Source organism: Epinephelus lanceolatus, chromosome 8 (genome assembly GCF_041903045.1).
Source record: "Epinephelus lanceolatus isolate andai-2023 chromosome 8, ASM4190304v1, whole genome shotgun sequence".
NCBI classification, from domain to species: domain Eukaryota; kingdom Metazoa; phylum Chordata; class Actinopteri; order Perciformes; family Serranidae; genus Epinephelus; species Epinephelus lanceolatus.
The window spans coordinates 6,022,499-6,037,630 of NC_135741.1; the positions used below are offsets into that span (position 1 = coordinate 6,022,499).

General features: G+C 38.3%; 1 protein-coding gene across 4 annotated transcripts in view; it reads left to right on the forward strand.

Annotated features, from left to right (window-relative positions):
* Positions 1–1,286: 1,286 nt before the first annotated feature.
* Positions 1,287–15,132, forward strand: part of LOC144464120 (uncharacterized) — a 30,370-nt gene continuing 16,524 nt past the window's right edge. For 2 of the 4 annotated variants that reach the window (XM_078169760.1, XM_078169763.1), the window contains exons 1-3: positions 1,287–1,375; positions 8,499–8,529; positions 8,787–9,895. The gene's annotated coding sequence lies outside the window, so the exon portion shown is untranslated. The remainder of the gene's footprint in view (positions 1,376–8,498; positions 8,530–8,786; positions 9,896–15,132) is intronic. The other 2 variants (XM_078169764.1, XM_078169762.1) reach the window with 2 other exon arrangements.

Consider the following 15,132-nt stretch of genomic DNA (forward strand, 5'->3'; position numbering starts at 1 on the left):
CAAACTATCCTACATTTAAATAACAAAAATATCTGCTTGACAGCTTATTATGGAGCTGGGAACAAGCCCAAATAAGCAACTACGCTTTGGAAACAAGCCCAAAAAACCGTGACCCACGACTACCAATATTTGTAAGCGACTTTACAGAAAAACAAGGCCAAAGTCGCTTATAATAAGGGGACTTGGCAACACTGAGCACTGGACCATCAGGTGTGTGTGTGTGTGTGTGCGCAGTTAAATTAATGTTCAGAACATTTGCACAAGATAGAAGGGAAACCTTAAATTCATGTGTGCATCAATATAAAAACTATATAAAAGATTATTTTTCTTGCATCTGTTTGAGCTTGTGTGTGTGTGTGTGTGTGTGTGTGTGTGTGTGTGTGTGTGTGTGTGTGTGTGCGCATGTTAAGCAGTGTATTGCAGTTTCTATGATGTGTTCATGTAGAATAAATGTTATTTACATATAGTCATAGTTTGTCCTTCTCCACAGATATCAGCAGATGTAGAGAGGACCCACCAATGCAGCCGAAATTAACGGGGGGACAGGAGGAGGAGCTTTAAGGCGGCCTGGTACCACATCCACCCGCAACATTTTTGTTAACATATTCAACTGGAGTATTGTGACTGTATGCCGGAACATCTTTTAAACAAAAATCTACAAATAAAAGAGCAGCTGCAACAGCCCCCTGAGTGGTTCACAAAAATCCAACAACGAAATAAAAAGCCCTTTGTAAAACAGCAGCAAAGTAGTAAACATCTTTTAAACAAAAATATGAAAAATAAAAATAAGAGCAGCTGTATCAGTGTACCATCGTGTAGTGTATCTGTCGGCCAAGTCACGGCATGAATTTATGACTCCACAGTCATGTAATGTGACATAGTGACTTTCAGAATGGGCAGAAAAGTCGTGTAGGCTATATCTTTATTTACAGACTCCAGGTCCAATGATAAAAAGTGTAGTGTAGTGTGTACCAGGAATAAATCCTCCTTTACTGTTTCTCCCATAGGCGTAGGATTGGGTAGGGACGGTAGGGACACGTAGGAACACGTCCCTACCAATATTCAGCCCCTTTGTATTGTCCCTACCAATATAAACACTGGCTGTCGGCGTCCGCTCAATATGGTACACAAAGGGTTAACAATCGTCGGTGCCTACCATACGTCCCGCCTCTAACCTCGTATGGCTCATCGATTGGCTCTACCGTTATTTTGGTAACGTGTGATTGGTCCTCCCCAGCGCCGCTCTCTCCACTGACTGTTTGGGTGCGCGTCACCGTACAGTTCACGGCAGTTCGTGAGGGAACGACACATACACGCGCCTTCACCGTTAGCGCTCCACAGCGGTTGATAGTGAGATTCAGCATTGTGACTTGGGGTAAGTAAAAATATTGATTCATGCATAATATATGTTTTTACCCAATATCAATATCAATTCTGATCACTATTACCAACCCAACTGCAGACCGCAGGCTGGTACTGAAGTTACGCCCCTTCGGAGTATACTGTTATTGTTATTATTATAGTTTACCCTGGGAGGCACATACGGACAGATGTGGTGAAGTTATCAGTGTATATTCATGTAACTGATAGCTAACATTAGAGAATACATTAACCAAGACATTCTTGTATTTAGTGTCGATATCTAAATATGCATTATAAAGCAGTGATCAGTTTCACATGACGTGAAATTGCTTTAAAAAATCATCAAGGTACAGGTCGCCGCCATGGATCACTTTTATCAAAGAGCATGGATACCAAGAGGCGAAGCTCAATACAACGCCCCATAGCAACAGACTCGCCCATGGTTTCGTCCTACCAGCGCCATTTTGGACTGTCAGCAGACCCGCTTGCATACAAAAACACACAGAAAAACTGAAGTATGTCGCTATTAATTATGCTTACAATGCTACTCACCTCGTGATAGCTTGGTCACAGCTGCTTTTTCACGTTTTTGTAAAGCAAAATATAGACTTAAAAAAAAAAAAACCGAAGAAAAACGGTCTAGATGGCATCTCTACATATTACATCCACTTATGAGAAGATTAACTTAATTACTCCTTCAAAATCACCCCATAAGCCAATCCACACAAAAAAAAAATTAAAAAATCAATATTTTAATTAGAAACACATTAATGGCGACATCACATAGTCAGGAATAAAGATTTATTTACAGTTTGTACAGTAAGGGGACAGTAATAATAATCATAATAATAAATAGGCTATTTTAATATGATATATTTTAATGCTAAAGCAGTAATCAGTTCTGATATAAATGGTCCAAGAGGCCATATATATATATAAATAAATATATATATATATATATATATACATACATACACACACATATGTGTGCATGTATATATATATATATATATATATATATATATATATATGTATATATACATACATATACACACACACATATATATGTGTATATATTAGAGATGTCCGATATTATCGGCCTGTCATTATTATCGGCCGATATTGGCATTAAAATGTAATATCGGAAATTATCGGTATCGGTTTTTACTGTTTTAATGACACAACTTTTACACAGCATGCACATATTATACATCAAACTCTTCAGCTACTTCTCCTCTCACTCAAAATGTCAAAATATGAGAGATGTGGTGTATAGTTTTTGAGATATCTTTGTTTGTTTGGCACAACTCGCAATAAATCCTGTGGCTTCTGCATTTCTGAGCCAACCTTGAACGTTTAGGTAGACGTCTATCCACGACCGGATTTTCTTTTTGTTTTTTTTTGTTTTTTTCCTGAGGGGGGGGGGGGGGGGGACCCCGCATATATCGGTATCGGGTATCGGTTGATACATATATACGTGTGCGTGTGTGTATATATATATATATATATATACACACACACACACACACACGTATATATATATATATATATATATATACACACATGTGTATGTATATGTATATGCAGTACAGGCCAAAAGTTTGGACACACCTTCTCATTCAATGCGTTTTCTTTATTTTCATGACTATTTACATTGTAGATTCTCACTGAAGGCATCAAAACTATGAATGAACACATGTGGAGTTATGTACTTAACAAAAAAAGGTGAAATAACTGAAAACATGTTTTATATTCTAGTTTCTTCAAAATAGCCACCCTTTGCTCTGATTACTGCTTTGCACACTCTTGGCATTCTCTCCATGAGCTTCAAGAGGTAGTCACCTGAAATGGTTTCCACTTCACAGGTGTGCCTTATCAGGGTTAATTAGTGGAATTTCTTGCTTTATCAATGGGGTTGGGACCATCAGTTGTGTTGTGCAGAAGTCAGGTTAATACACAGCCGACAGCCCTATTGGACAACTGTTAAAATTCATATTATGGCAAGAACCAATCAGCTAACTAAAGAAAAACGAGTGGCCATCATTACTTTAAGAAATGAAGGTCAGTTTGTCCGGAAAATTGCAAAAACTTTAAATGTGTCCCCAAGTGGAGTCGCAAAAACCATCAAGCGCTACAACGAAACTGGCACACATGAGGACCGACCCAGGAAAGGAAGACCAAGAGTCACCTCTGCTTCTGAGGATAAGTTCATCCGAGTCACCAGCCTCAGAAATGGCAAGTTAACAGCAGCTCAGATCAGAGACCAGATGAATGCCACACAGAGTTCTAGCAGCAGACCCATCTCTAGAACAACTGTTAAGAGGAGACTGCGCCAATCAGGCCTTCATGGTCAAATAGCTGCTAGGAAACCACTGCTAAGGAGAGGCAACAAGCAGAAGAGATTTGTTTGGGCCAAGAAACACAAGGAATGGACATTAGACCAGTGGAAATCTGTGCTTTGGTCTGATGAGTCCAAATTTGAGATCTTTGGTTCCAACCGCTGTGTCTTTGTGAGACGCAGAAAAGGTGAACGGATGGATTCCACATGCCTGGTTCCCACTGTGAAGCATGGAGGAGGAGGTGTGATGGTGTGGGGGTGTTTTGCTGGTGACACTGTTGGGGATTTATTCAAAATTGAAGGCACACTGAACCAGCATGGCTACCACAGCATCCTGCAGCGACATGCCATCCCATCCGGTTTGCCTTTAGTTGGACGATCATTTATTTTTCAACAGGACAATGACCCCAAACACACCTCCAGGCTGTGTAAGGGCTATTTGACCAAGAAGGAGAGTGATGGAGTGCTGCGGCAGATGACCTGGCCTCCACAGTCACCGGACCTGAACCCAATCGAGATGGTTTGGGGTGAGCTGGACCGCAGAGTGAAGGCAAAGGGGCCAACAAGTGCTAAACACCTCTGGGAACTCCTTCAAGACTGTTGGAAAACCATTTCAGGTGACTACCTCTTGAAGCTCAGAGAGAATGCCAAGAGTGTGCAAAGCAGTAATCAGAGCAAAGGGTGGCTATTTTGAAGAAACTAGAATATAAAACATGTTTTCAGTTATTTCACCTTTTTTTGTTAAGTACATAACTCCACGTGTTCATTCATAGTTTTGATGCCTTCAGTGAGAATCTACAATGTAAATAGTCATGAAAATAAAGAAAACGCATTGAATGAGAAGGTGTGTCCAAACTTTTGGCCTGTACTGTATGTTTGTGTTATCTTCCCTCCAAAACTGGCATATTAAATTGATATTAAAACACTTTAAAACTTACACCTCAGGAGTTCTTACCTGTCGGGATCCTTCGGGAAACGGTGGAAGGCCAGGTGCGGGGTGTTCCACTGATAGTTGTTGCAGTTAATTGCACTACACTGTTTTCTTTTACTTTTTTTCTCCTCTCTGCTTCACATCCTGCATGTTGTCTGGGCACAACAGTCCAAGCTCAACAGTCCAAACTTTTACGAAAACTACAAGATTTTAAACCTTCAGTGTGTAAAGAACCTGGGCGTCATTTTTGACTCTGAGCTTAGTTTTATTCCACACATAAAAAATGTAACAAAGATAGGTTGTAATATTTTGTTGTATGTTTTTATTCTGTGAAGCACTTTGTGCTGCATTTTTACTGTCTGAAACGTGCTATACAAATAAAGTTTGACTGATTGATTGATTAAAAAAAAGAGAGAAAACATTGCACGTCCTGCGATGTGACTATCGCACATGCACACATAGCGATGACGATGTTTAAACGATGCATCATGCAGCCCTAATATAGTTTCAGTTTCTTTTGCAGTGTGTTATACAGTGCTCAGCATAAATGAGTACACCCCCTTTGAAAAGTAACATTTTAAACAATATCTCAATGCACACAAAAACAATTTCAAAAATGTTGACAAGACTAAGTTTTATATAACATCTGTTTAACTTATAACATGAAAGTAAGGTTAATAATATAACTTAGAGAACAAAATTTTCAGTTTTACTCAAATTAGGGTGATGCAAAAATGAGTACACCCCACTGAAAGTCTCTGGAGCAAAGCTAAATTTTAGACTACAAATGTCTAATTTAACAATCAACCACAGGTGAGTCTTATTATTCATTACACAGGTGTCCAGCAGACAGTTGACTATAAAAGGGTGTTACTTAAAGTAAACCCCTTCCCATTTCATGTTGTTAGCAATGGCACCACATAGAAGAGAAATGTCACAAGACCTGAGAAAGAAAATAATTTCTTTACACAGCAAAGGTGAAGGCTACAAGAAGATCAGCAATGCTTTACTTATCAGTCAAAATACTATAGCAAAAGTTATCCAAAAATTTAAAAAAGATGGAACTGCAACCATCTCACAGAGACGTCCAGGCCGTCCACGGAAGTTAACACCTCGACAGCAGCGTCTTCTGTTGAGAAGGGTCGAAGAAAATCGGCATGCAAGTTCATTGCAGTTATCTAAGGAAGTAGAAAGCCAAACTGGGGTGACTCTTTCTCGTGACACAATACGGCGTACACTGCAGAGGAATGGCATGCGTGGGTGCCGTCCACGAAGGAAGCCTCTCCTAAAGCCCAGGCACAAAAAAGCCCGCCTAGAGTTTGCCAGGGCCCATGCTGACAAAGATGAAGACTATTGGGACTCTATACTCTAGAGTGATGAGACCAAGATAAATGTTTTTGAACTGATGGCTTCAAAACTGTATGGCGTCGCAAAGGTGAGGAATACAAAGAAAAATGCATGGTGCCTACAGTGAAACATGGTGGTGGCAGTGTCCTTATGTGGGGTTGCATGAGTGCTGCTGGTGTCCGGGGGCTGCATTTCATTCATGGCATCATGAATTCACAGATGTATTGCTCTATACTGAAAGAGAAGATGCTACCATCACTCCATGCCCTTGGTCGTTGTGCACTTTTCAAACATGACAGTGATCCTAAACACACATCTAAGGCCACTGTTGGATTTCTGAAGAAGAACAGGGTGAAAGTGATTCAGTGGCCAAGTATGTCTCCTGATCTGAACCCAATTGAACACCTATGGGGAATTCTGAAGAGACAAGTTGAGCATCACTCTCCATCCAGCATCCAGTCTCTAAAAGAGGTCATTCTTGAAGAATGGAAAAAGATCGATGTAGCAAAATGTTGGCAACTTGTTCATTCCATGCCTAGAAGACTTGGTGCTGTCATTAAAAATCATGGAGGCCATACAAAGTACTAGATGTAGTAGTTTTTGTACTCATTTTTGCATCGCCCTTATTTGAGTAAAACTGAAAAATGTGTAATCTAAGTTATATTATTAACCTTACTTTCATGTTATAAGTCAAGATGTCAGATGTTATATTAAATTTGGTCTTGTCAACATTTTGGACATTGTTTTTGTGTTCATTGAGATGTTGTTTAAAATGTTACTTTTCAAAGGGGGTGTACTCATTTACGCTGAGCACTGTATATACTCCACCCAGGGTGCGGTCCAGCAGTTAAACAGAGGGCACAAAGCATAGAATATCTTCTATAAGCACCTCATTCAGCTATGTAATACATTGTCTTATAGGGATGTAACGATACCCGAAACTCACAATACGATATTATCACGATAAAGAGTCCACGATACGATATATACCACGATATTTATACAAGGGGAAAAAAAGAGAACATTTATTGTTAAAAATAGCTATTTTATTCAAAAATAGTGCATGTACACTGTACAGCATGTTATTTTTAACTTGGAAGCATGTCATAAACAAATCAACACACAGTTGAACATGTGCTTTCATTTCCCCCCTATTACTGCTAGGCAGGCAGACATTAAAGTGCCATAACAAAGTCATGTCAATTAAAACTATAGTGACAGAATGTGAAAATGGAAACATTCAGTATTTTTTAATCTACCCTGAACAAAAGTAGTGTAGTACTATTACTAGAAAGTCATCTGAATGACATCAAATTATGAGGATAGAGTCGTCTTAATATTCATCAAATATACAGAATTTAGAACAATCAGACCCTGCAACAACAACAAAATTAACAAATTAGAAATAATGTAAACTCAATAACACACAACCCCTCACTCACAGATACACAAAGAGACAGAGACAGAGAGAGAGAGAGAGAGAGAGGTGGGTAGAGATGTGTGTAAAAGAAAACCAAAATAAATAAAGGCCAGCCATTTCCCTGGAAGTCATAGAAGAACTCAAAAACACACATTCACTCAGTTTGTTCACGCCAGGTTGACAATCTTGACATCAAGGAGACCCTAACACTTTCTCAGAACAGGAAATGAGGAGAGGAAAGCTCTGGTCCTGCACTTTCATGTGATATGCGTGGCATTTCTGTGCGACCCTGCATTCGTGAGTAATCCATCCAAAAGTAATGTGTGTGCAAAGCTGTATGAAAGCTCTGTTATACATTACTTTAGTGTAACTTCATTTTTTTTTTTTCGCTATGAAAACATTGGACTACCGACAAGTGCTTGTCTTGTCGGAAAGCCACAATTCCGCTGTTTCACGTGATATGCGTGGCTTCTCGCTATGATGAATGGTCGCGGAGAAAATCCACAGAGAAGAACAATCAATCTCCTTACTTTTATTCGCTGTTTCCTCTGGTCACGCACGGGCAGAGTCGGAAGCTGAGCTGCAGGAGTCTGCTCTCACCTGCGCGCGCAGTTGCATGCAAAGGATTATGGAGAATGTAGTTGCACAGTCATATTACCGGCTCTGTAGGAGAACGCAGCTATATAACTACCGTGGCATTCCCACGACGGTATTGAGAATTTATTTTATCGCAACACCGCCAAATTCGATATATCGTTACATGCCTATTGTCTTAAGTTTAATATGCAAACAAAAATGTATAGATCCTGTATGATTGGTATTTTACAACACATAACAAATGGTGTATCAGGAATTTGTGTTTTGTTTTGTTTTTTAAATTTTTAATGTTTTATTCAGTAAAGAAAAATGAAATGTGATTTGCATCTTTATTAACTTCATTATCACAATAACGCTGGTTGAACATTGATGAAATACCTTTTTGTCTGAATGTAATGTAATATAAAATATATTTGTTATAGCTCTATTTTAACCATTATTTCGGCAGTTCACAGTGTGCTGAAGCTGTAATCTGCTGCTGACATGTCATCTTTTTCTTTCAGGGGAAACGACTTGTCCTGAAGATGTCAGATGGTAAGCATACATCTAAAATAAGTACATATTTTCCTCTAACAAATATAGTATATTAACGACTCCCAAGGAGACAGATAAACATTCAGTTAATTTTTGACATCAGTGACTGAAAGAGAAACAACAAGCTGCAACAAACACAAATGTGTTACAGGGTTTCTTTGTAATCCTTGTAAATAATGTATCTGTTGTTATAACAATGGACTTTTAATAGTTTTAAAATAAAAACCTTAACAAAGTTTCCCTTTTCTTTTTTTCAGACCTTGACGCTCTTTTGTTTTCTCTCTTTTGAAATGCTCGCTTATCAATTAATTGATAATTGATCGTTAATTTTTTTGATGATCGAATAATGACTTTTGTTGTTTGGCCATCCCTAGTCACAGTGAAGCTCACCATTTGGATATAAAATGTCATCCCTTCATCATTAGATCCTTTTAGACATTTATAAGAAAATCTGTCATAACTAGCATGTGAATTCTTGAGTTAAGGCCAAAAATATGTTTTGTGAGGTTAGAGTGAACTTTGACCTTCAACCATCAAATTCTAAATCAGTTCATTCTTGAGGTCAAGTGAACAAGTGAAAAAGCCCATAAAAATAATCTTAAAAAAAAAAAGAAAAAAAAAAAAAAAAGAAAAAAAAAACCGGCGATACTCTTTTTTTTTTTTTTTTTGCTGGTATCGGAAGAACCGATACCTCCATTCAGAACGAGGGGGTGACAAGGAAGTAGAACTACACATGGCATACCTACCAGGGGTGGAAGTAAGCTGGTACGGTTCGGTACTGCGTACCACTAAAAGATTCAGTGGCGGTACGCACTAAATATTACTTTATATGCAAATATGTTAGTAAAGTATTTCTTGTTTAAGTACATGGGATCTTAGGATTTTTTTTATTTTACCTTGGTATCGACTTCGGTGTCGAGAATCGTGTAATTTTACTGGTATCGGCACCGACTACTGAATTTTTGGTATCGTGACCTAACTGCATTCATGAGAATGAGACAGATGCAAGGTCACAGTGACCTTGACCTTTGACTAGGGATGCACTGATTTTGAAATCCTGAGTCGATACAGATACCGATGTTCAAAATAACAAATTGACCGTTACCAATCAGGGCTCAACAATAAGGATTGCCCGATTGCCCGGGGCAAGTCAAACTCAAGGTCAGGCATGTAAACTAACAACTCACTTGCCCGATTGGGCAAGTTGCTAAAAATAGTAAAAGTTAATAACTAATTGTATTGTATATAACAATATACTATTTATGGTGTTATGTCATTGTGTCATTTCTGTCTCTACATGGTCACGTGTTAACAATTCTCCTCTGCTCTCTGTATCGCGCACGGCGGAGTTCTGCCACACACACAGGTGAGCACGCTAGAGCGGCTCGGGCCGCATTTTCCTGACCAAACCTGACCCCGAGCCCGGTGCAGTTTGTCAGCTGACAAAGTTATTGTTATGGACACTGTGTAAATAACCATCAACAGACTGCTGTTATGCACAGACAGCGTAGCACAGCTCATGCTGAGCTTGTGTTGCGTTCAGGCGTTGTCACGTAAATAACAACTTCCAGCACTTAAATAGGTCATAGCACAAAACAGCAGCATGTCAAGTGACTTGAGTAATATATTCCATTGAAATATCATTGATGTATTATAGACAATGACAAAAGGCACATCTGCCTCATTTTTGCTGTGGTATCCTGATACTACTCAGAACCATGATACTTTCACTGGTATCGTACCGTGGGTCCCAATTTTGGTACCGTGACAACACTAATCTAGAGGGGGTTCACCTGCAAAAACTAATGAAAAACTAAAAAACGGCATCCAATATTAAGTACTCGGCCAAGGGATGTCTCTCACCCCCTCCCCCCGCCACCCCCATTGCTGAAAAAAATCCTAGAGGAAACACTGCATGACATATGTTGTTTTAATTAATAAATACAGTGTGAATAAAGATTACATAACATAAAAGTCTTTGTTAATTGATAGCCGCTTCAATTAAACAATTTTTATAGGGCAAGTAAAAACTGACTTCGGGCAAGTAGATCTCTGACCAACTTGCCCGACCGGGCAAATGAAAAAAAACCTTAGCGTTGAACCCTGCCAATGCGTTTATATTGTTGTTTTTGTTATTATTTATTCTCTCTTTGTGCCAGGGAAACAAAGAAATCTACACTATAAAAAATAACTAAACCATTTTAAGTTGCCTAATTAAGCCATTCATTAGGCAACATCTGAATTAGCACAAATTCAGTTACATACAAATTTATGAAACAACCTGCCATGTAACCTTTTACATATTTTTTTTTTTTTTTTTTATTATTATTCCTACTTCAAAATAGAGCTTGAACACATCATAATGTAACTAAATGCAACCTCTGTGAGCTGTTAGTTGTGGCCTCCAGCTGCTTAGAGCTAATGCTAACTATCTCTCCTCCTGCTGATTTTAACACAGATTTGCTGTTCACACTGAATGTAGCATTATCAGGGAACAATAGGTTGCATCCTCTGACACAACACCATTGTATGATCACCCCAACCAAACAAAATATAAAGAAATACAGTACATCACACATTCATTCATTCTATTTTATTTCTGTTTCATGCCATATATTTGGCAAGACACATCATTTACAAAATATACATCTTCCGGTCTTACATATACAAAACCTGTGGAAAAAGAAACGAAACACAAACAATATAAATAAATATAAAAGCACTGTTATATATCTATGAATTATAAAGAGCTTTTTTCCTCTTCTCCCAAGCTTTCTCCAGATACCTGGCTAATTTATATGTTTCATGTGTAAACAGCCAACTCAGTCTTTGTGCGTCATCCATATTTACAAAATCAACATCCATTCTTGTCTTTCTAAACAAAACTTCACACAGTTAACAATATAAAGGACAGTAGAAAACAAAATGAAACTCATTTTCTATATAATTTAAAGAACATATTGGACAAATCCGTCTTTCTTCTTCTAAATTAACATACCGTCCAGTTTCCACAGCCAGAGGTAAAATGCCAGATCTCAGTTGGGCACATAAAGATCTCTGCTTTTTTGACAAATTATATACAACATAATTCTCTGTACCATATTCAATTTTTATCCTTGTAAAAGTATGCAGTTTTGGTTTAGTCCATATATCCTCTGCCCACTGTATTTTTCCTCAATGAACACAGATTCTCTAAACAAATTAATATTAAGTTTTTCATTATTAAAAAAGGCATTACCAAACCCACAACTACAAAATAATGTCCGTACATCTTTGGACCAGGAACCATTAATTTGTTTATCCCAATTGAACATTTGCCTTGTCAGCCTACTTTCTTCCATATTAAGTAACCGATTCCATAACTGAACAATACATATCTTACAGCGAACCTCACATGATTCCCATCCCATGTCCCCCACTATAGCCAACTTTGGTACATATTTGTGCACACCCATGAAATATCTTAGAGCACTGTTTTGTACTGATTCACACATAGAAATACTTCTAAGGCCCCTAACCCCAGCAGTATAGTCGAGCACTGGACAAACACAAGCTTGAAACAGCTTGGAATATGTTTGGAAACTCATATCTTTCAAATTTTTACTCTTACCAATAATTCCTCCCAGAGCTCGACCTGCTGATTCGGACAGAACACCTTTCATAAAATTCATATGTTCATCAATATAAAGACCAAGGTATTTATACGAGTCTGCATAATTCAGTTTATGTGATCCAACTTTAAACTGGTAAGTACTACGAATAAATGAAGGTTTTCTAAAATGAAATATTTCAGTTTTCTTTTAGTTGATAAGCAGTCTCCATTTTTTTACACACACACACACACACATATATTTATACATACATATATATATATATATATAATCTTTCAGATTAAATGTAGTGTGTGTTTGTCTGTGACCCATGCAGTTGTGAAAGGAGATCTTGGGGTCAGTACAGGCAGGTCGCAGCTGGTGATTGACACCATTGAACAGCCTGGCAAAGCTGTTGCAGCTGCCTCCTATGCTAGTGCTGGGAAATACGAAGATGTTTCTGTGAAAGAAATTGGAGTGTTCGCTGGTGCAGGATTTGGCCATGCTTGTGCTGAATGGAGCGTTCTTGATGCTGAGGCCAAAGGGCCGAACGCCAGCGCAGGAGCTGAATTCTCTAGAGCAGCTGGTGTTAAAGTCCGTACATTTTTGGACCAGGAACCATTAATTTGTTTATCCCAATTGAACATTTGCCTTGTCAGCCTACTTTCTTCCATATTAAGTAACCGATTCCATAACTGAACAATACATATCTTACAGCGAACCTCAAATGATTCCCATCCCATGTCCCCCACTATAGCCAACTTTGGTACATATTTGTGCACACCCAGGAAATATCTTAGAGCACTGTTTTGTACTGATTCACACATAGAAATACTTCTAAGGCCCCTAACCCCAGCAGTATAGTCGAGCACTGGACATACACAAGCTTGAAACAGCTTGGAATATGTTTGGAAACTCATATTTTTCAAATTTTTACTCTTACCAATAATTCCTCCCAGAGCTCGACCTGCTGATTCGGACAGAACACCTTTCATAAAATTCATATGTTCATCAATATAAAGACCAAGGTATTTATATGAGTCTGCATATTTCAGTTTATTTGATCCAACTTTAAACTGTTAAGTACTACGAATAAATGAAGGTTTTCTAAAATGAAATATTTCAGTTTTCTTTTAGTTGATAAGCAGTCTCCATTTTTTTTACACACACACACACACACACACACATATATATATATATATATATATATATATATATATATATATATATAATCTTTCAGATTAAATGTAGTGTGTGTTTGTCTGTGACTCATGCAGTTGTGAGGAGACCTTGGGGTCAGTACAGGCAGGTCGCAGCTGGTGATTGACACCATGGAACGGCCTGGCAAAGCTGTTGCAGCTGCCTCCTATGCTAGTGCTGGGAAATACGAAGATGGTTCTGTGGATGAAATTGGAGTGTACGCTGGTGCAGGATTTGGCTACGCTTGTGCTGAATGGAGCGTTTTTGATGCTGAGGCCAAAGGGCCAAACGCCAGCGCAGGAGCTGAATTCTCTAGAGCAGCTGGTGTTAAAGCCATGGCCAAAGCAGAAGTGGCCAGTGCTTCAGCTGCTGCTGGTCCGGTGAAAGCTACAATCGGTCTGGCAGCAGACACTGGGATCGGCTTTGGTCCATCAGGTCTAGAAGCAAAGGTGCTGGGAACAGGCTTCACTATTGGTCGAAGAACTGGCGTTTCTTTCCTTGGCACTGGGTTTGAAATTAGATTATGGTAGACTGTCTGTGATTGTGTTTTGTGCCTTCTATTATAAAACAATGTAATAATAAAAGCATTTGCAATTTGCAGCACTTATACAGGAGTCTTCTTCTGACATTTCAAACTTCCACCAAGATATATTTCTTATGTCCAGGGCTACTTTATGTTTTCACTGCATTTAACCTTCGCTCAGAATGTACTGTCAGTTCAGGGAAGTTTCAACTGGAACAAGTTACCCGTCAAGATAACAGAGTGTCCATCTTTTGGGTCTTTTAAAGTGCAACTTAAAAATTGGATCCTAGACAATCAAACCTGTGAGCATTCTTAATCTGGCTTGTCTTTTGTATATTGTTATTTATATGTGTGTGTATGTGTACATGAACTTGTAGGTATTTATGCATGTTTGTACATGTACACTGTTTTACATTGGTCTTTTGTATTGTAATGTGCTGACCGTTTTTTTTATGCTTATTGTTTGGGGACTGCGGATGAAATTTAGCATGCATTTTAACTCCGGCATATTTACATTACATCATGTATGTACTGTTCATTAATATGCACTGTCCCAACAAAAATAAACCAATAAATAAAAAATAAAAATAATGGGTGATTTTTAAATATCTACGGCACAAATACGATCATTGTACTTCAACTTATCAGAAGCCACTGCTGCTTTGATTGTTCCGTTTCCTGCCAACAACTTTGTGTCACAACTAAATGGCTTCCACTCTACTTTATTATTGTTTGCTGACATTAAAGATATGTAAAACTTTTTGTATTGTGTCAATTCATTTTTACAAAGCATCCTGCAGCTTGCAGTAGCAGAATAAGATATTTGATTTTCCTCTGAGCACAGCTGATCCAGGACAGTACCAAAGAATGATGTTCAAAATAGACTGGATGTAAATGTTTACAGGATGAACTCAAGAACCTGCCACAGACTTTGTTCACATAGTTTCACATGGAGATCAGCTCAGGTCTGGCATATGGGATTGAATGTTTGTATGTGTGGTGGGTATAGGAAGGACACAGAAATGATGAAGTGAATGAAGTTTTCGTGTAAATAAAAAACACTTTCACTTTTGGTAGAAATATATATGCAATAACTACAAAAGGTAAATTACATGCTAATCACGGGGTAAACTTTACTAATAATAAAAATAAGAAACAACTGACAACAAGTGCATCTGCCCCAATTCTGAAACAGTGGCGGCAATAATTTAGCAGCGGCGGGCCGCCGCGTCTAAATGAATGTAGCGGAAACACTGATATACATTTTATTTTATGTACGACAAAAACTGG